Source organism: Ochlerotatus camptorhynchus, unplaced genomic scaffold, assembly GCF_037179485.1.
Source record: "Ochlerotatus camptorhynchus isolate MF236.1 unplaced genomic scaffold, CSIRO-AGI_Acam_v1.1 ptg000443l, whole genome shotgun sequence".
Classification (NCBI taxonomy): Eukaryota; Metazoa; Arthropoda; class Insecta; order Diptera; family Culicidae; genus Ochlerotatus; species Ochlerotatus camptorhynchus.
In genome coordinates, this window is record NW_027040929.1 from 3,669,734 (window position 1) to 3,690,626 (window position 20,893).

The window sequence follows — 20,893 nt, forward strand, 5'->3', positions numbered from 1 at the left end:
AAACCGTTTTCGCTGGTGGTCTTACGATCAGTGATTATTAATTTCAGAGTTGAGTGAGTCATTGGGTCACTGCTCCAGGCTGTCGGCCAGTGACCCGGGCCATTCGTCGTTCATCGTCAGTTTGTCGTGCCCGTTATCGTCCATTCAAAATGGCCATCTCTATCGCCACCCCCCATGGCCTCCCAACAGGCAGTTGTTTGTCCATCTGGTGGCGGGTTTTTGTAATTCTCGGTGGGGTGGATTGTTGCGTTCTACAGTAAGCTGTCCTACCTCTGCCTACTAGGGAGTTTGACAACGGAGAAAACTGCACAACACTCACGAACATTACCTGCCATTTTTTACACTATTACGGAACTAAACAAAAAACAACGATAATCTAAAAAATACTCGAAACAAAGACACTAGCACTTACACTCTCCCTCAGCTCGGGTAAAAATATTTACAAAGTAAATATTTTTGCTTCAAACCTCACAAGACTTCCCCGGTTACACGTATCTCTGAACCTACACAACACAAGAATATTATCACCAGGACAAAATCACTGCAACTGACTGAAGTTTGCGAAATATATACATTGTAACGTACAGGGTTAAGCTGACTTACAAAAAATAAAAGTATGTGAAGGTTGCTATTAATCATCGAGTATCGGGGTCATAAGTATTCATCGTTGAACTTAATCAACTCCTCTCAATTTTATGACATTATATCAATACTGACCATCAGTGTTCATAGACTCCGGTCTCCAGCGATCAAATACATAGGTTTTTACACCTAGTAACCTCGAAACAAATTAGCTAAATTTTCACCGATTGTTTAAAAAGATATTTACTATAACATAACTATTTACTACATGCAATATTCCATTTACTATCAATTTTTAAATCAAAACAAAATATTAATAACTTGGAGCATATATATATACAATAATTGAGTCATGCGAATGGTGCACGAAACATTTCACGCGACTTGTCGGAGTTGTGTTCTAGTACGTTTTTCGAGATAACGTTATCACTGATTTATCTGTGTGCGTGATCTTGGTTCGGTCTTCTTAGAAACATTGTCAAACTGCTGTCAATAGTGATTCTGATGCGATGATGATAACATGTGGTAAGTAATGATGAGGTTTTAATAAGAAATTATTTGATTTTTATTAAAAAAAATTGGCCAATTGATCTTTCCATTGGTTTTGATTTTTCGCTTAGTTGATCATGTAAATTTCTTACTAGAAGCTCATCTCTGCACTTCTTTTGTTGATCACGTGACAATATGTGAATGGTGAGTATGTATAACGAAAGTGGAATCTGCTAGAATGTGAGTAAAACTCATCGATTTGGTGTTCTATTGTTTTACTATATTGACTTGATCATGACCTTGACACAATTTTTTAACACACAGCTCATTTACACACATACATCTCTGCACAATAGCTTACTGACTGACTGTATTCGAAGTTAAAACTTGTTTATAACTTTGCTTTCAAGACAGTTGAAACATACAGACGATATACGGTGCGCTTTAACATTCTGACTTTGAATACCAATACAAAACAAACAAATTAAAAGAAAATTATCCCCTTTTGGGAACTAAAATATGAAAATAACCATATAATTTCTAAAATTTTAGGTAAACATGCAAATCTACAATACTACTAGATTAAAACTATCAAACTACAGTGCGCAATCAACTACTAAACAACGTTGCTATTTTTATACGGCCGTATTTACAAATATAATATGGATGCAACTGAATATTCATGCTACTCACGCATTGGTTTGCGTTATTCTACCCCGGGGTTTTCCTGTTATTTTTAGAAGCTGATTTTCTAAACCATGGAAGGACAGGTACATTAAAACATGATTATTCACTAAAATATCTATCCCTTTCCACATTAAAACCTTCAACTTCTGGATTGCATAATTGAAATGATGTGATTTAGAGCTCTTATTCTTCTTTTCTTTTTTTTTTAGGGAACTATGCTTTTAAATCCGCAGCTGAGAATACACCCAACGATTTTCCGTTTAAGTCCGACACCTCGTACGAACTGGTACCGACTTTCCGGAGGATGACGCATGGTGTGTATTGAGGTCCCAGCTTCGCGTTGAATTGGATTCCAGCAGACGACTGACGAAAACTCCGTTTATACACACGCTGACCCACATCAAACGTTGGTGAGTAACGCTTATGTCGGAGATCGTATCGTCTCTTCGTGTCCTCATGAGCTTTCTGGAGATGATCTCTTACCAACTCACTGATCCTTTTGTTTACACCTCTCCACCTTTCCATTCTCTGCTCTTCGGTTTGCTCTGTGATCGCCTCCAGTCTATGCTCAGATCCTTTGCTGATGATTTCGTGACCAAACACTACGCAATATGGGCTGAATTTGGTCGTCGTATGGATCGTATTATTCAGTACGAATTCCATCTCCGAAATCTTCGTGTCCCAAAGTTTTTGGTCATGTTTTACGTATGAACGAATCATTGCGTTAATCGTTCTGTTGAGTCGTTCAGCCGGATTTGCCTGGCTCCTATGGCGAGCATTCGCCCAATGTTGAACATCATATTTCTCAAGCAGATTATGGAAATCTTTCGACAAGAAAGTTGTTGCATTGTCCGTGATGACGATTTGAGGTGTAGAGAATTTCCTAAACCATTGCTCCTCTAATATTTTGCACAGCGAGACCGTCGAGATCTTCTTAACAGGAGCAAGTAAGCAATACTTAGAAAAGAGGTCCATGACCACCAATAAGTGTGTGTTGCCTTGCTTGCTTCTGGGAAGGGACTGGATGTAATCCATGCAAATTATTTGAAAAGGTCGTGAAGAAATCCTCTGCTTCCCCATTTCCGGAGCTGTCGACACGGTAGAGTGTTTATTTTCCTTGCATAGCTCGCAGTTGGCGATATATTTTTTAATATCGCCGCTCATGCGAGGCCAGTAAAACTTTCGTTTGATTTTCTCAACACATTTTATGTATCCAATGTGGAGATTTTGGTCGTGTTCCTGTTTCAGGATCTGGGTTCGTTTTGAAGTTGGAACACACTGCTTCCATTCAAACCGGTAGTCCATTAAGTCGGACCTAGCGGCTACAAACTTGTAGAGAACTCCATCTACAATTTTGAAGTCTAAGTACTTCTCAGGATCTTCCTTCACTGTTGCTAACAGTTTCTTGTACCATCCGTCATCGGGCTCATCATCCAGCGTTTCGATAGATCGGGAGAGCGCGTCGGGAACAATATTCTCTTTCCCTTTACGATGACGGATCTCCATGTCATGTTGTTGAAGTTCTATGCTCCAGCGACTGAGCCGTGAGGAAGACCGCCATTTCGCTCGCATTATAAAAGTCAAGGCAGAGGAATCCGTCACAAGAGTAAACTTCGTCCCCTCTATATAACCTCTAAACTTTTCTATGCAGTGGAGCGCAGCGAGTCCTTCCTTTTCTGCCGCGTGGTAGTGCAGCTCCGCTCCCTTGAGCTTTTCGGAGTGGTACGCTATGACCTTCTCCTCCCCATTATGCACCTGCGTCAAGACCCCTGCGATAGCGTTGTCGCTTGCATCCGTTTGGACCGTAAAGGGAAGCATAAAATTCGGGTTGGCCATCACAGGAGCAGAGATTAGTCTCTCCTTGATGACCTGAAATGCATTATCAGCTGCTGTGTTCCATTGCACCCTCTTTGGCTTATTTTTCAATAAGTCAGTGAGAGGTGCTGTAATTTCACTATAATTTGCAATGAACCTACGGTAGTAATTGATCATACCGAGGAATCGACGAAGTTGTCTAACCGATTTCGGAACCTGATATCCTAAGATCGCCTGTACACGATCTGGATTAGGCCGTAATCCATCTTGAGACAAAATGTACCCAAGATACGGCAATTCTTTGCAGCAAAATTTAGATTTTTTTACATTTATGCACAAGTTTGCTTCTCGTAAACGCTTCGCTAGGTCTTGAAGTTTTTGAATATGCTCTTCGAAAGTTTGGCTGACAATCACAATATCGTCTAAATAAACGAATATTGCTGGTTCTAAAGCACCGTGACTTAGCACACGATCCATCAATTTACTCAGAGTAGCAGGACTGTTTACCAACCCAAACGGAAGCCGTGTAAATTGAAACAGCCCTCTACCTGGGATTGAATAGGCAGTGTACTTTCTAGAGTCCGGGCTCAACGGAATCTGTAGAAAGGCTTGCGATAAGTCAATGGTTGTCAAATATTTGACCGGCCCCAAATGACTCAAAATTCTGTTCTGGTGCGGTAATGGGTAAGCGTCCCTTTTGGTCCTCTCATTCAATTTTCTGGCGTCTAAGCATAGTCTTACTTCTTGACTGTCCCTCTTTGCAACAGGTACTACTGGTAAAGCCCAATCTGAGTTAGATTGCTCAACGATCCCATCTCTAATCATGTCGTCCAGTGCTCCGTGAATTTTCTGCTGTATCACTGGACTCCATGGATACGGGTTCTTTCTAACCGGATCTGTTTCCCTAAATTCCTCCTTCAATTCGATCGTATGTATTATTCGGTTCGTTGCTCCGAAATTTCCAGGTTCTGCGACTAAAAACTCCTTTTTCACATTTTCCAGTTGTATCTTCTGTTCCTCCGTTAGCTCATCCTCCATCTCTACTTCCCTGCTAACGCCATCATCTAAGATCTCAACTGGATCATCTCGAATAGTTGGTCTAATCCCAAATTTTAGCCAAAAATCGTAGCCTAGCACACACCTACGGTTTAGATTCGGAGCGATTAGTACAGGCAAAATTTTCGTAGTGCCATTGAATGTGATTGGAATGTCTGCACATCCTTGGACTTCTAGCTCATCCCCAGCTGCTGTCCTCAAATTGACTGAAGTTGGTTGAAGCTTCAAATTAAGTTTTTTCATGATTTTGCTCGCTCCGATCCCTAGAACCGTCCGTGCTGCTCCACTGTCTAGAAGCCCAATCACATCAATCCCCATCAATTCAATCCTTGTAAATGGCCGGGCGTCTCCACTAAGCTTGACGAGCAATGTTGCTATCTCCTCCCGCATTGTGGCACGTCCTTCCACGATTGAGTATCCTAATTCCTGGAGACTGGATGCTGGATCTTCCGGCGATACGTGTTGAGGACTTTCGGAGACGATTTGACTGCTCTGCCTCATTGAGCAGTCTTCTTGGCGTTTTTTGATTCGCAGAATGGGCAGTCATTCGTGGGGAACCCTGGAAAACCACATTTCTCACAAAAGACGTGGCGTTCTTGTTCACACTCATGAAAACTGTGCCCCTCCTCGTGGCAATTAAAACATAAACTACGTTTTATCGGAATGTATGCTTTTACAATCCTTTGTAACGCACTGGTACCGCTCGGACCTGGTTTTGGGTTTTCCTGTCTTCGTTGATGATTTTGGTTGTTCTGCTGGATTGGCTTCTGTTTTGGTTGAAATTTCTGTTGATTATGTTCACCCTGAATTTTGTTCCTCTCAGGTGGAATTTGTTTACCTCCGGGTTTAAAATTTGGGTTAAAATTTCGTCCTTGGTATCCTCCTGTGTACCCTGATGGAAATCTATTGTTTAATCCATTCCCACCTCGGTATTGATTCTGCTGACTGATTTCCTCGACTTGACCATTTGGCCTTTCAAATCTACTCTCCTTTCTTGCATAAACCTGCCAATTAATACTATCGAACTTTTTTCCAAATTCCCTCATTTTAGGAATGGAGGTCACGTTCGCAGCCAACATCGCCGTTCTGCAATCTGCTCTGGTGTTCCGGAAAAGCACATCGAACTTTCTGGCATCATCCCATTGTCTCGACATACTCCGGAAAATTCGTACCATATCCAGATAATAGTCCTGGAATTTCTCCCTAGGACCTTGCTTTCGCGCATTCGCCAGACGTTCATACTGGTAATCAATGTCTACAGGTAAGAACTCGCTTTTAAGTTCAGTTACCAGATTCTCCCACGATCCTAACTCATTGTTCCCATTGACTTCCATAAACCACGACCTAGCTTTCCGCGTAAACAGATGATGTGCAGATACGAACAATTCTGCTTCTGTGCATCCTTCCGACCTTGCATTAAATTCAACTTCTTTGAGGAATTCGTTTAGCTTTCTCCCATTATCCATCCCATCGTACTTTGCTGACCATTTATGCACCGGTAATCGGCTAGTTCTTGCCCTATCTATCTCTACTTTCTTCCTATTGCTCTTGTCTGCATGATGGGAGGACTGAGTAAATCTCTTTTCTTCTACTACACTCTGAATCGAACCATATTTATTCTTCACCCATTCACAAAAATCCTGCTGATTAGCTTTCTGACGCGCATCTTTCTCATGTTGTATCGAACTTTGCTCTAACGGTGTACTAGTGCTTTGTTTGATTGGTTCATTTCCTTCACAATGTTTGGTTGCAGTCAAAGCTTCCAAAGCTTTAATACGCTGAATCAGCTGACCTACTGTTGCCATTAGTCGCCTATTCTCATCCGAAAGCTCTGCAACTCTTTCGTTCTCTTTTTCACCAATCACATCATCTCCACCTACAGCACCAACATCGTCAGAATTCTCCTCATATTCCTCTCTCCTAATACTTTCGTTCATATGCTCACTGCTCACACTCTCCTGTTCTCGCGTTTGTACCACTTCACTCTGACCAACTATGGACTCTACTTCTTCATTTTCATTCTCATTCCTCTCATCTATTTCTTCGCGGACTTGTCGTAGGCTTTCATTTACGATTGCTATCTCAGCTTCTCTCACTTCGGAGAGTGGTGAAGTGATTGAGTAAAATAGATTTAATAACCTGATACATTCTCCTGCTATCGTTGCTATGCTATTCAAATCTTCTTCTTCTTCTGCCTGTGACCTCAACCGTTTCATTCTGAAGAAAATGTGAAGAAGCTTCGATTTGAATTTTTGATCAGGGGCTTTTCGTATTTTCTTGCCTTCCAATATGGATTTTACACCCTGTAGCTTTTCATCACACCATTTCAACTCATCAATCAACGCAATCTCATCGTATTTGAAACTTAATCTTCTCACTTCTTTTTCAGCTTTCAACAAATTCCGCAAGGCTCTCTCCTGTTTACTACGCGATTCATCATCCATGTTCACACCACGAATCCGCAATTCATGATGGAGTTCGTCATCAGCCAGATGAGCAGTATTGAGCGCGTGGTACTGCGTCTCAAAGTGAATTAATTCCATTATGCAATGTTTGCGTGAAATTTAAGCAAAATTATAAAAAGAAAAATTAAAAAGAACTACCTATATTACGCTTAGCGGTCTTTCACGCTGAAAATTAATTTGAAAATCCTAATAATTGTAAAATCCTAGTTTCAAATTCAGAAATAAATCACTTTTCCTTTCTGGTGTTTTAATATCTCCTTCCGAAAACACACCACGCACACGGATAAACAGTTCGCTCCTTTGAATTCAATCTACTTGTTACTCACTTTTTGAACAATCGTTCTTTGTTACTTTTTTACGGACAATCAGAACCTCTCCATTGCAAATAAAATATTTGTTAAACTGTGTCAGGTAAAGTAATAATGTCAAATGTGCTAAGAGACTTGTGAAGGCCTGGATGTTTTCTCAGAGACCTCTGTAGAAACCAGCTCTATCAAGTGCGATCTTCCGAGCTGTATTCTTAAAACAACTGCCGATAAGACAATTTTAAGTTGGGCGCCAAAGTGTAAGTGTCAGCCACCTCAGTCAGGAGCACTTTCGAGACTCCCTGACTCCAATGGCCTCAGGGTCGGCACGCTTACCGATTGCAATTACGCGGGCAGGGAATGATCGCACGTGACACACAGAAAAAACTCCACAAGCACTTCACTACTCAAGAATAGACATTTATTGCACTTTCCTGAACTTTTATTCTCCCTCTTTACTACCTTATTCTCCCACTTTCTTACAATCTATCTGACCTGGCTTCTTCGTCGGGGCCCCTCGCAACACCTCCACTATGTGTCTTCGATTGTCGACCGCTTGTCCTCGGTCGACGTCCGCTTCCTCTCCACTTTCTCGTCGTGTATCTCGTTCGCGCGCTTGCTGTACGGGGTGGCGATGACGAACACCAGGTTACTCTTCCTGGGCCTGTGAGTTGGTGACGAACTCGGCCGGCAGGCAATGACGGTGTAACCTTCCGGTACGTCTACCGGAACTTCACTGCGTACAGGTGATTTGTACTAAATACAGCGGGGTCCTAATGGTCAAATACATTTGGCATTAGGACCATTTTAACCAAAATGGTAATTATTGCGGTTTACCTGCTGTCCTTGACTCTCTCCTCACACTTTTTCACTGTTTCCACTCTTACTTGCGTCAATTTAGCTGGCTTGCTTCTTGATAAACCGTTTTCGCTGGTGGTCTTACGATCAGTGATTATTAATTTCAGAGTTGAGTGAGTCATTGGGTCACTGCTCCAGGCTGTCGGCCAGTGACCCGGGCCATTCGTCGTTCATCGTCAGTTTGTCGTGCCCGTTATCGTCCATTCAAAATGGCCATCTCTATCGCCACCCCCCATGGCCTCCCAACAGGCAGTTGTTTGTCCATCTGGTGGCGGGTTTTTGTAATTCTCGGTGGGGTGGATTGTTGCGTTCTACAGTAAGCTGTCCTACCTCTGCCTACTAGGGAGTTTGACAACGGAGAAAACTGCACAACACTCACGAACATTACCTGCCATTTTTTACACTATTACGGAACTAAACAAAAAACAACGATAATCTAAAATCAAAACAGTCCGCATCGTGCTCTCTTGCCGTGCGGATCTATTTGCTTTTTGCTGAAGGAAGTGTTACTACTACCTAAAGCTACAACAAATTTAAACAGCACTTTTCAGTGCTCAACCTGTAAAAATTTTCTACCTTGTTCCAACTCTTATTCCTCTTCGATCCTTGTTTGGACCCTACCCGAGGTAATCCTTCTTGGATATCGATTTGGAAAATTCCTCTTCGATCCTTCAGATTCTTATAGTAATCTGCTTGGAAGTCGATTTGGATAAAAAATTACTGCCGCCATGGCGCCTAAACGCAAAAGAAAGGGGCAAACTCTTGACCCCCCTTCTGATGAAATTAATTTGAGTAATCAATTTGATTTGCTCACGGATGATGAGAATGATCCATCATCCAAGAAAAATTCTAGTAAACTTTCCCGGCTTAATGCCAAGAAGGAAAAGATTCCCCCTATTGTGATAACCACTACCGATTTCCATGCTCTTCGCATGGAACTTTTGAATTTCGTGAAAGTTAAGTTTTCACTACAAATTGGACGTCGGGGTGAATGCCGTGTATTGGCTGAAACCTTGGACGGATTTAAATGTCTTCTCAAGTATCTTACTGAGAAGAAGCACAAATTTTTTACTTACGACACCAAAACTGAACGTGTGTTCAAGGTTGTCATGAAAGGACTGCCCAGTGGTGAATCCCTGGATCAGGTCAAAGATGAACTGGCAAAATTACTTGGAGTTGTGCCACTCCAAGTAATCAAAATGAAAATGAAATCCCGTCCTGGCGATTCGCGCAAAGGGATTTCTAATGATTTTTATTTAGTTCACTTCAAGTCTAGTGAACTAAACAACCTTAAGGCCTTAGAAAAAGCTAGCCTTATGCTCCATGTCCGAGTGAAGTGGGAACACTTCAGGAAGACTGGAGGAAATTTCCAAAACCTCACCCAGTGCCGTAAGTGCCAGGGATGGGGTCACGGAACTAAAAATTGCTACATGCCAGCTAAATGCATGAATTGTGGTGATTCCTCTCACGCAAAGGACGACTGTCCTGTGAAGGAAGATCCTAAGAAATTTAAATGTTCAAATTGTGGTGAAAACCACAAATCCAATTTTTGGGAATGTAAGACTCGCAAAGCGATCCTACAATCTCGTTCTAACCGTCAGGTAGGAAACGCTCCACGTTTCCGACCAGGTACAAATTCCTCTGCTGTTAACAACGGTCAGCGAGGAACAAATTCTACATTCGTACCCGTAGGTACAAATATCTCCCCTGCTTCAAATGTTTCATCTGTACCTACTCCCCTCGCTGCTAACAATGTTCAGCGAGTTAATGGAGCTACCTATGCTGCTATTGCAGCGGGTAGAAATCAAAATACTAACCAACGTTCTAACGGAAATTTTGACAATTTTGACTTAGGAAGCATTACTGCCCCCAAAATGGAATTTTTACAGAATTCATTAATTGACATGATTTCTGATATGCTTAAATCTAACTCCATGTTTGATGCTATTCAAACTGGAGTAAAATTTGCAAATAATATTGTAATGACTTTAAAATTCAGTAATGGATTTTAAAGCATTAAATATTGTAAATTGGAATGCTCGATCTCTTAAAGATAATGAAGACGAGCTATTTAACTTTTTAAGAGTTCATAACGTGCATATTGCCGTTATAACTGAAACGTTCCTTAAACCTGCCCATAAGGTTAAGAAGGACGCAAACTACTTGATTTATAGAAATGATCGTCTTGATGGACCCTGTGGTGGCGTTGCCATCATTATTCATAGACGAATCAAACATAAAATTCTTTCTTCATTTGAAACCAAAGTTTTTGAAACTTTGGGAGTTTCTGTTGAAACAAAATTTGGACAACTTACGTTTATAGCTGCCTATTTGCCATTCCAATGCGTAGGCCAGCAAAAGAATTTTCTCAAGGGTGACCTCCAGAAACTTACCCGTCATAGGTCTAAATTCTTCATTATTGGTGATTTTAATGCAAAACACCGCTCATGGAATAATGCTCAAAGCAATTCCAATGGTAATATTCTGTTTGATGATTGTTCTGCAGGTTATTACACTATTCAATATCTAAACAGCCCAACATGCTTTTCTTCTATAAGAAATCCCTCCACTATTGATTTGGTCTTAACTGATTCATGTCAACTTTGTAGCCAATTGGTTACCCATGCTGACTTCGGTTCTGATCACCTTCCAGTAACTTTTGAAATATCCCAAGAAATAATTTGTAATCCCAACAGCTCTACTTTCAATTACCATAGAGCTGATTGGGAGCAGTATCGAACATTTATGGAATATAACTTCGATCCAAACATTCCTTTGCAAACCAAAGATGAAATTAATTATGCTCTTGAATCTCTGACTACTTCTATAGTTGAAGCAAGAGCTGCCTCAGTACCAAAATGCGAGGTTAAATTCGATTCAATTATAATAGACGATGATCTTCAGCTCTTGATCCGTCTTAAAAATGTCCGTAGGAGACAATATCAAAGAACACGCGATCCTGCCATGAAAGTTATCTGGCGGGATTTGCAAAAACAAATTAAAAAGCGATTCTCTGCCCTGAGGAACAAAACTTTTGAAAATAATATTTCTAAATTAGACCCGAGTTCCAAACCCTTTTGGAAACTCACAAAAATTTTGAAAAAACCTCAAAAGCCTATTCCAGCGCTTAAAGAAGGTGGTAAAATTTTGATCACAAATTTGGAAAAAGCTCAGAAACTTGCTAAGCAATTCGAGAGTTCCCATAATTTCAGTTTGGGTCTTACTAGTCCTATTGAGAATCAGGTTGCTCGGGATTTTCTGAATATTTTCTCTCGGGAAAATATTTTTGATGATTCCTGGGGGACTGATTTGGACGAAGTAAGGTCTATAACTAAAAATTTTCAAAATATGAAAGCTCCAGGTGATGATGGAATTTTCTATATCCTCATCAAAAAACTCCCAGAGAGTACCTTGTCTTTCTTGGTAAAATTATTTAACAGATGTTTCCATTTGGCATACTTTCCTGATAAATGGAAAAATGCAAAAGTTGTTCCAATTTTGAAGCCGGATAAAAATCCAGCTGAAGCTTCTAGCTACCGCCCAATAAGTTTGCTTTCTTCAATAAGTAAACTTTTTGAAAAGATAATTTTGAATAGAATGATGCTTCACATCAATACGAACTCAATTTTTGCAGATGAGCAGTTTGGATTTCGCCATGGGCATTCAACTACTCATCAACTCTTGAGAGTTACCAATTTAATTCGTTCAAACAAATCTGAAGGCCACTCAACTGGAGTTGCTCTTCTAGACATAGAAAAAGCATTCGACAGTGTTTGGCATGAAGGTTTGATTGCTAAATTGAAAAAGTTTAATTTTCCACTTTATATTATGAAATTAGTTCAAAATTATTTAACTGACAGAACTCTTCAAGTAAATTATCAAAATTCCAAATCTAATCGACTACCTGTTAGGGCAGGAGTTCCTCAGGGTAGCATTCTTGGGCCTATATTGTATAACATTTTCACTTCGGACCTCCCTGATTTGCCTCAGGGTTGCCACAAATCTTTGTTCGCTGATGACACAGGCATTTCCGCTAAAGGAAGAAGTCTTCGTGTTATTTGCAGCAGACTTCAGAAAAGTTTAGATATTTTCTCTTCTTATTTACAAAAATGGAAGATTTCTCCCAACGCTTCCAAAACTCAACTTATAATATTTCCACATAAGCCTAGAGCTTCGTTTTTGAAACCTAGTAGTAGTCACATAGTCACTATGAACGGAGTTCCAATTTCCTGGTCAAACCAAGTGAAATATCTTGGATTAGTTCTTGACCAAAAATTAACTTTTAAAGATCACATTGAGGGCATTCAAGCCAAATGTAACAAATATATAAAATGTTTGTATCCTCTTATAAACAGGAAATCCAAACTTTGCCTGACGAATAAACTTCTAATATTTAAACAAGTTTTTAGACCGGCCATGCTTTACGCTGTGCCAATATGGTCTAGTTGCTGCACTACCAGGAAAAAAGCACTTCAAAGGATTCAGAACAAAATTCTGAAAATGATTTTGAAGTTGCCTCCCTGGTACAGTACTACCGAAGTACATAGAATTTCGAATGTTGAGACTTTAGCACAAATGTCCAACAAAATAATTAATAATTTCAGGCAAAAATCGTTGCAATCCTCAATTGCAACGATTAATTCCCTTTATACTTAGATAAGATTTAGTTTTAGTTTTTAGTTTTAAGATATCAATTGTTATACTGACATGCAGGTTAAAAAACCTGTTTAAAATACTGAATTTCCAAGACATGAACAATGTAAAAACACTTAGATATATATCATAACAATTAAGGCTGGTACGTTACTGCAGTAACTGGAGCACCTAGGTTAAAATGAAATGTAATTTATTTTGAATTTGGAACAAATAAAGAGTTAAAAAAAAAAAAAAAAAAAAAAAACGATAATCTAAAAAATACTCGAAACAAAGACACTAGCACTTACAAAACATAGCATAGCTGCGAAGACTTCATATCAAGAAGACTGGCAATATGGATACAGTAGCGCTGCGCTTTAGTGATGGTGGAAGCAACGCATAGAAAAATGAGCAATTGCACAAATCTTTCTTCTGAGGATGTAATCTTTGCTATCGAATTCGTTCGAAGCATTTACCTTTGAGCCAGTTGCCAGTCTTCTTGATATAATGTCTTCGATAACTGGCAACCTAAATATGGTATTGACGAGTATTAGATAAGAGGTAAAATACCAAAAATAACACCTCAAGAATTCTATTCTAGTTCTACAAGTAACGAAATAAATGATAATTTAGATATGATAATAACTGACTGATAACAAACGCTTTTTTGATGCCAAAAAACCATAATTTGTTATTGACATGATCTATTAATTCTCATCCAATAACTCTGTAATTGACCCATCCAATAAGTGTAATTGTCTCAAAATTGTAAGATCACCATTTATTGTTTTGGTATTTATTTGGCATTTTACAAAATATTTCGATAACTGACTAATAGCTAAACAAGGTTTTCTACCTAGTTAACATATTCATATAATCAAAAATAACTAGAACATAAATCTCCAAAGAACTACTGATGTTTAAAATAAGGCATGGTCTCCTATAATTTTAAGTTCTAATTTATCATAATTTTATGACAAGCTGCATTTGCTGGGCAAAAAAAAAACTAGAACATCAAAACTCCCAAGAACTGCTCATGTTTAAAAGGGTGCCCGGCTAAAATTCATGACAATTACACAACTAAAAAGAACAGCTCGTGGTTAAAATAATAATGAATATATCGAAAATATAAAATTCCTGTTTTATACCATAAACATTTTGAAAAATTTCCCATCTTCATAATCTCCAATAACCAGAATTGTGGAAAGTAAAAAAAGAATAAGACCCGGATCCTAAATTTCTACTATGTTTGGGATCTGAGAACCTAAAATTACTCCGGAATCTAGAAGCTAAACTTTCTTTTCAAGTATTCGGTCGAATGGCAATCGACCTACCGACCCATTCGGCGAAATGACCAGACACCTTTGAACTGTACAATAAATACGTTAATGTTATTTGTTGTTATGTCTATCATACATTCAAATAATACAGTTTGTTTTTACTCTATTTAACAAATAGTACAAACTTGAGTTTTCTGAGTTGCATGCAGTGCACAATCGTTGCGTTTAAAATTTTTGATAATCGGTTAGGACACTTTCAAACTTTTTGAAAGAATTTGTAATGTAGAATAATGCATTGATTCATTGCTTATCCACAAGGTTCTAGTCTACTGACACTTCCGGCTGTTGAAACTTAAAATATGACTTATCTGAACGTGACTACCGTGATGCACCGAAATCCGGACATTTAATCCATAAATCCGGACACTTCGGAAAGTTAATTATCAAAGCCTACCATGCTCAAAACAGCACGTAAAATCTTCATTGTTCAGAATTATCAGAGAAGTTCATTATGTTGCAAAGTAGACGTACTAATTAACTGAAAATAAAATGTCCGGATTAACGGACTGTCTGATATTCGGTGCATTACGGTATTGTGGAAGCCAACAAACAAGCCGGGAGACCAAATGTTCATTTCTTCATATTGAATATTCTGCTAAAGTTAATTTCAAATGATGAATACAATATAATCTGAATATATAATTATGAAAGTCTTCGTAAACTTTAGGGGGGGGGGGGTCATTAAAGTCTAATATAGTCTACGAGGGGACAGGGAGGGGTTAAAACGTATCAAATATTGGTTTATCTGGATTTGGAACAGCCCCATAGAAGCATTTCCAGGAGAAGGATAGATCATTGCATTCCCACGAAGGCCTTCTGAACTTTTGCGGCTACACTGTACCAAAAGATCATCCTATGTTCGAATGAAACCTCAGACCAAACGAGGTGGAATCATAGTCATAGTCTATCTATTTCGTGGTGGATGAAGTTTCCTTTATTAACAAAAGATTTTTGCATCCATGATGGGATTGCTTTCATGGCTTTTCAATATGGAAATGTAAACAATCGAATTTAAAGCATTTGCAAGTCATGATATTCTTAAATTGTTTTCCTTTGCTGTACAGCCTGTTTTAAAATAAATATCATCCTTTATTTAGATGACAGTCATATTAGTACTCCTCAGCTAATGACATATTCAACCATAAACCATCCAGAATTCGAAAGCATATTGTTTAAGTGCTCGAGCAATGCAATAATCATGCAAAGTATTGCGGATGTTTTCGTTCAGTATGAAAAAAGAAAAATAATTCTATTATTATTTAGGTTTAGATTTATTACGTCCTCTGCCTATGTTTCAAACAACAAATGGCAGCTCTTGCAATTGACTGCCGCCGTATTTTTTTTTTTCGGGGTGCATATATTTCTATAAAACTTTAAAAAATAAGCTAACATATTTTTTTTAAACCTTTCGGCGACCACATTACAGAACCTGTTCATGTCGCAAATCATTGCAAATTCTGCATAGCTTTCATGCAAATCTGTAATAGAATGTTACATTTCCCGGTTGGGTGTACAAGATCTACGAACGGATCTTCTTGGAAGATGGCTCCATTCCTTTTGTAATCTACACTAATCCTTCAATCGGATACCGCTGATGTACAGCTCTACCTTTGCAGGAAATGACTTGGAATACAATAGATTTATTGGCCATCATCAATTGATAGAGATAGAAAATTATTAATATTAAGAAATCCATTTTTATGTCTGCAGTAAATTTCCGTGCTATGAGTAATTGTGCTAGAGCAACGTTTTTTTTTTTTGTGTATACAGTCTTTATTGGTATATAAACGTTGGCCATTAAAACGTGATTGATGGGTGAACCGACAAAGGTGAGATTGCCGTTGGTTTGTGTGATTCTGGGACTTTTCGCTTCCTTTCAGGGTATCCTTCGTCGGTAGCAGTATGTGCTTTTGACCTTAGTGGATTTTTCTGTCGGTGCTGTGCAATAAAACAACAAGCATTTAATTGGGTGGAAGAGGCGGGTCAACAAACAGCTCAAAATCCGCCTCTTCAGTATGCTTACAAAGCGGTTTAGCATGAAAATGGTGATCCAGTATTTGTGTTCACTGTTCTGGAAGGGTTTGGTTTTTAAAGGTTATCGCATTTTAGACTATGGATTTTTTTCTTATGGACAAGAAGATTTGTGCAACGTTTTAAAATTTATTTTGGGATAGGACAATAATTTACTCATTGACCAATTTTTGTGTAGGTAACTCGGTTGCCATGAGCCTCTGGGTTTATCTAAGCTTCGATGTCCAGCCGGGTGTCGAGAATTCCTCTGAGTTTGAGATCCTAAAAATTGTATAGAGTCTCACAATATTGATATTTTGTTTTTTTTTTTTTTCAAAAATTGAATCTAGAAAATTTATCTCTAATACAGAAAATCATCCCAGTCGCAGAATCTGCGGATTTTTATCTCCGGTGTTTTGAACATAAATACATGTCCATTGTAATTTCTCCAAAACCTAAACCTGCAAGTCTTTTATAGAGCAAACATTCAGAGCTAAATGCAGCATGGTTGACGTCCTAGTTATTTTTAAGTTCTTTATTTATTTATATACAATTAACAGATTTCAAAACAGTTGACGTACACTCCGACGATTTGTGTTGTTGGCTGCATCTAGAGCATTTCTCACAATTTTTGCAATACATGCTCTTGTGCCCAAAATCTCCACATTTGAAGCATCTCAACACATTAACCGCGGGAACTATCGAGCACCGATCAAACCCTACATTTACTTTTTTCGCACATAACAAATATTTATACGTATCGACATCGACTTCAATTACATAGCTATTCTTGTTGTAAGTGAGGCTTGAATTTTCAAACTTGTTAACTATTATTACATCATTTATATCGATGTCTTCATTTTGACTTTTTAAGCAGTCAGTGAAGACTTCGGAGGAAAACTGATCACTAATGCCCACTATTTTCAATCTTAGCTCCGAAGTTGAATCAACAGCTCTATTTTTTTCACCCAGATTGCTTTCAATACAATTCATCGCATCATTCAGCATATTGTTGCACACTCAACCATAATAGAGCCATCTTTACCATTCCTATATTTACTGATGTGTGTTTTTGGATCCAACTTTGTGTTTCAAAAACTTACGAGTATCTTCGCAAGCTTGTCATTATGATTCAAGCGAAAGAGGCCAAATTTCGGTTTAATCACAATGACTGGATAAGTTTTACGATTATACATTTTGCTACTGTTTCTGTTACTGTTACTAATATATTTAGTTGTACTAGTACGACCATGTCTTTTTACAACGTCCGCAAAACTCACATTTTTTTGAAAAACATAATCATCATTATCACTATGAAATTATCCTTCGCGTTTTTTCCGTCTGATATTTTGGTCCGATTCCGACTTAATCGTCCTAGATGCACTGCGCTGATCATTCTTTACGGCTAATTTGTTTTCAGCATTAATTTATAAAAAATGTTCACACTCTTCAATTTCTCACAAATAAATTTTTCAAGACCATTTACATTTTTTCCACCATGCCACTACCTCAACGTCTACCATGCCACTTTTCAACGCGATGTCCATCTGAATAGCAATATGATCTTGCATACCAGTGACCGTGTCCGAGAGTAGTAATACAATAACTTCTTCATCTCTTCCTCAATACTTATGACGCGTAAAATCAGGTAATTTTGGTTGTCAAAACTCTGATATGATAGACAATTATCACACTTGATCAGAGCATTTGCATTGTCCGCGATAAGCTTTGCCTTAATTCTCTTAAATGTAGTGCATTTGCAATGAAATACATGCACACTCCCATCTGTAATTACCCAATACACATAAACGGAGACGCTATTTTCTACCACAATTGCAGAGGGACAAGTAAAACAAACAAACAAAAATGTACAATGCAACAGATCGCCACGGTGAAAGTAAAAAGAATTAAACGGGAACTAGTTGCAGTGGCAACTGCTCTCCTACTTATCCAGATTGAAAATCACTACGAGACTCGCGAAGAAATAATTCTTTTACGGCGCACGGTACAATTTCACGCTAAATTGTCAATTAACTATCACAGCACTACGCAATAAACTATAACGTACGCCATCACAATCAGCGATGAATGACATCAACAGTTACTTTTTTCTGTCTAGCTTATGAACAGCCCCTAAAGGTACAGTACTATAGACACAAATTTAACTGGGTTTATAGTTGCTGATATTTAGCTCCACGATTATCCAGCATCGCAATACCCAAGCAACACACATGTTCTATAACAGTTTTAATAACCTTTGTATAACTGGTTTTGGTTATATAGCAGTTCACCTAACATAATTTTATGAATTTGTTTTACATGGGTAATACCTAAGCAAATACAGTCGTTCCCCCAATCAAATAATTTCCATATCTCTTCAAATTGATTTCGATTTTCGATTCCATCCAATTTTGACTAATTAAAAAAAACAAACCAATGGAGCAAAACTTCAGAGTACCTCAGAGCTGTGTTTCATTAGCTATGGCAACATTTTATTCCATAATGTATTAATAGGGAGATAGCTACTTTAATTTTCAGGAATGCGATGAATGCGTCTTCCTTCCTGTCTTTCCATTTTCCCGTCTCAGAATAATGAGTTAAAATATTCATTCCACAAGAAAACTCTGCCCTCGTGGCGTGACTGAAATGGCATTGCCCTCGGCTCCATCTGATGAGCTAGGGTCGGTGGGGGATGCGAAGCGATTACAGGTAACAATTATTTTCACCTGGATGCACGTGAATGAAAAGGAAGGCAACTGTTGAGAAAAGTTGCTTCCCTTCATTAAAAGTATAAGGATGGTGGAGAATTAGGTGCTTTGGAATAGAGGCTATATGTCTGCGTGTACAGCTAGTCGCCATTGAAGTGCTGGAAAATTATTCAAATTTGTCTTAATTCAATTAGTGATCTAACGACAATTCCCTGTGGAGAAACATAGAATGATGATTCCAGGGAAGGATGAAATTTTGAGTAAATCCCAAAGAGACTGGTTATTGCAATCAGTTCATCCTCTCAAACGAATGAATGAACGAGGAAAGTAGGACAAAGAAAAGCGATCGCTTCCAATGGGTTACGTTCGTGTAGGTCATAGAATTACAAATGAAACCCATGAATTATTTATCTCCTTCACCCCAGGAAACACTCATTTTTGCAACAACAGCGGGAACGGAGATGATTCTGCGTGCGTTGTAACGTTCTTCAGCTTCACATGTTTTCCAATCTCCGAAAGCAGTAGCTAAGAATGCTGCTAAACGACATCGTTTAGGAGAGCATATATCACTTTTGGATGGAATAAATTACCCATTAATACCGCCTCCTTCCAGTACGATGTTTGTGCTTTAAGAGATACGAAAACTGTTGCCTTGAGCAAGGCTCCGTCATAGACAGATAGTTCTCTTGCTATGGAATGGCTAATCAAGCTTTTATATCAATAACGATTGCCGAAATGGTGGTACCATCAATCGATTCCGATGTCAAATTGAAGCTTATTTTTCAAACAACATAGGAATGTCAACTGCACTTAATCTACGTCCACGGCGGGGCTATTCAAAGTGCCATCACAAACATACTCACCATCAAATACTCAATTTCATGAGTTTGTCGTCCGAACGGGATATTCCTCTAATTAGAGCCATCAATGCAATGGAAGCAGCCGGCCTGGAGAACTTTCCCTTCAATTCATGTTCAAACAAAAGCATCCTTTGAAAGCGTTTCTAATTTTCCCCATGCTTTTATGTATGTGCTTCTATACCTCATCCATTCGGATGACAGCAGGGGGCGAGACTTTTCATTTCACTTTGAGAAAGCGGCGCCATTGAAGCATAAATCGAATACACACAGGCACACAAACACAAAGAGAGTCTCCAGCACGAAAGTGGATTTGGGAAATTTCGCATTGGCACATTGGTGGTTTTGCTAATCGACATAATGGAGAAGATCAGCAGCACCACCACCAGACCAGGGGTACTTCAGGGCGTGTGGGGTATTCCACAAAGCAGAGACGCTACTTAACTGCTACTGTAGGATTATAATTCGAATTAATTAATTCTTGCTCTTGCTTTTGCTCCCGCCTTTGTGGTGAATCAGATTGTTAGGAGTTTTGTGACAGGTTTCACTTAATTGGTTTGGAAAGCTGTGTTTGACGAGACGCTACCATATGCACACTGCGCTGTCTATGAATCGAAAACAAAAACAGCAGACTTCGCATGAATTTTGGTTTTTGGAGAATTTGAATGGCGAATCTTCCATGCACTGCCTACAGTACGAATCAATCCACGTGCCTCCAAAAGCAACATGAGAGGAAATCGAGCATGTTAGGTAAAATCAATATACTCGACTGTAGTCGAGGATGGAACAGTTGAGGTAGTGGTATTGTATGGAGGTATCTGGTCTTTCTCTCTATATTTTCTAATGCTGAATTCATAGCCACAAGATTTCAAACGCGTCATATATATTTTGCCGCAAAATATTACGAAAGTCAAAGGAAGTGTGCAACTAAATATGGACCAACAGGTATGCGCTCTAAAAAGATAGAAGTGTGCTGGATGAAAACAAAAACTAAGGAAAATGTATGTAATGTCGGCCTAAATGTCCCTAATTTGGGCCCATACATAAATTCAGCAATCCACTAAATTTTCAATAGCAACCAAAAAT

The 20,893-nt window shown here is 38.8% G+C and overlaps 1 long non-coding RNA gene across 1 annotated transcript; it reads left to right on the forward strand.

Annotated features, from left to right (window-relative positions):
- Window positions 1–1,917: 1,917 nt before the first annotated feature.
- Window positions 1,918–7,261, forward strand: LOC135711899 (uncharacterized). The gene is made up of 3 exons (XR_010518511.1): window positions 1,918–2,168; window positions 5,681–5,890; window positions 7,019–7,261. It is a non-coding gene; the product is annotated as an uncharacterized LOC135711899 (long non-coding RNA).
- Window positions 7,262–20,893: the final 13,632 nt, after the last annotated feature.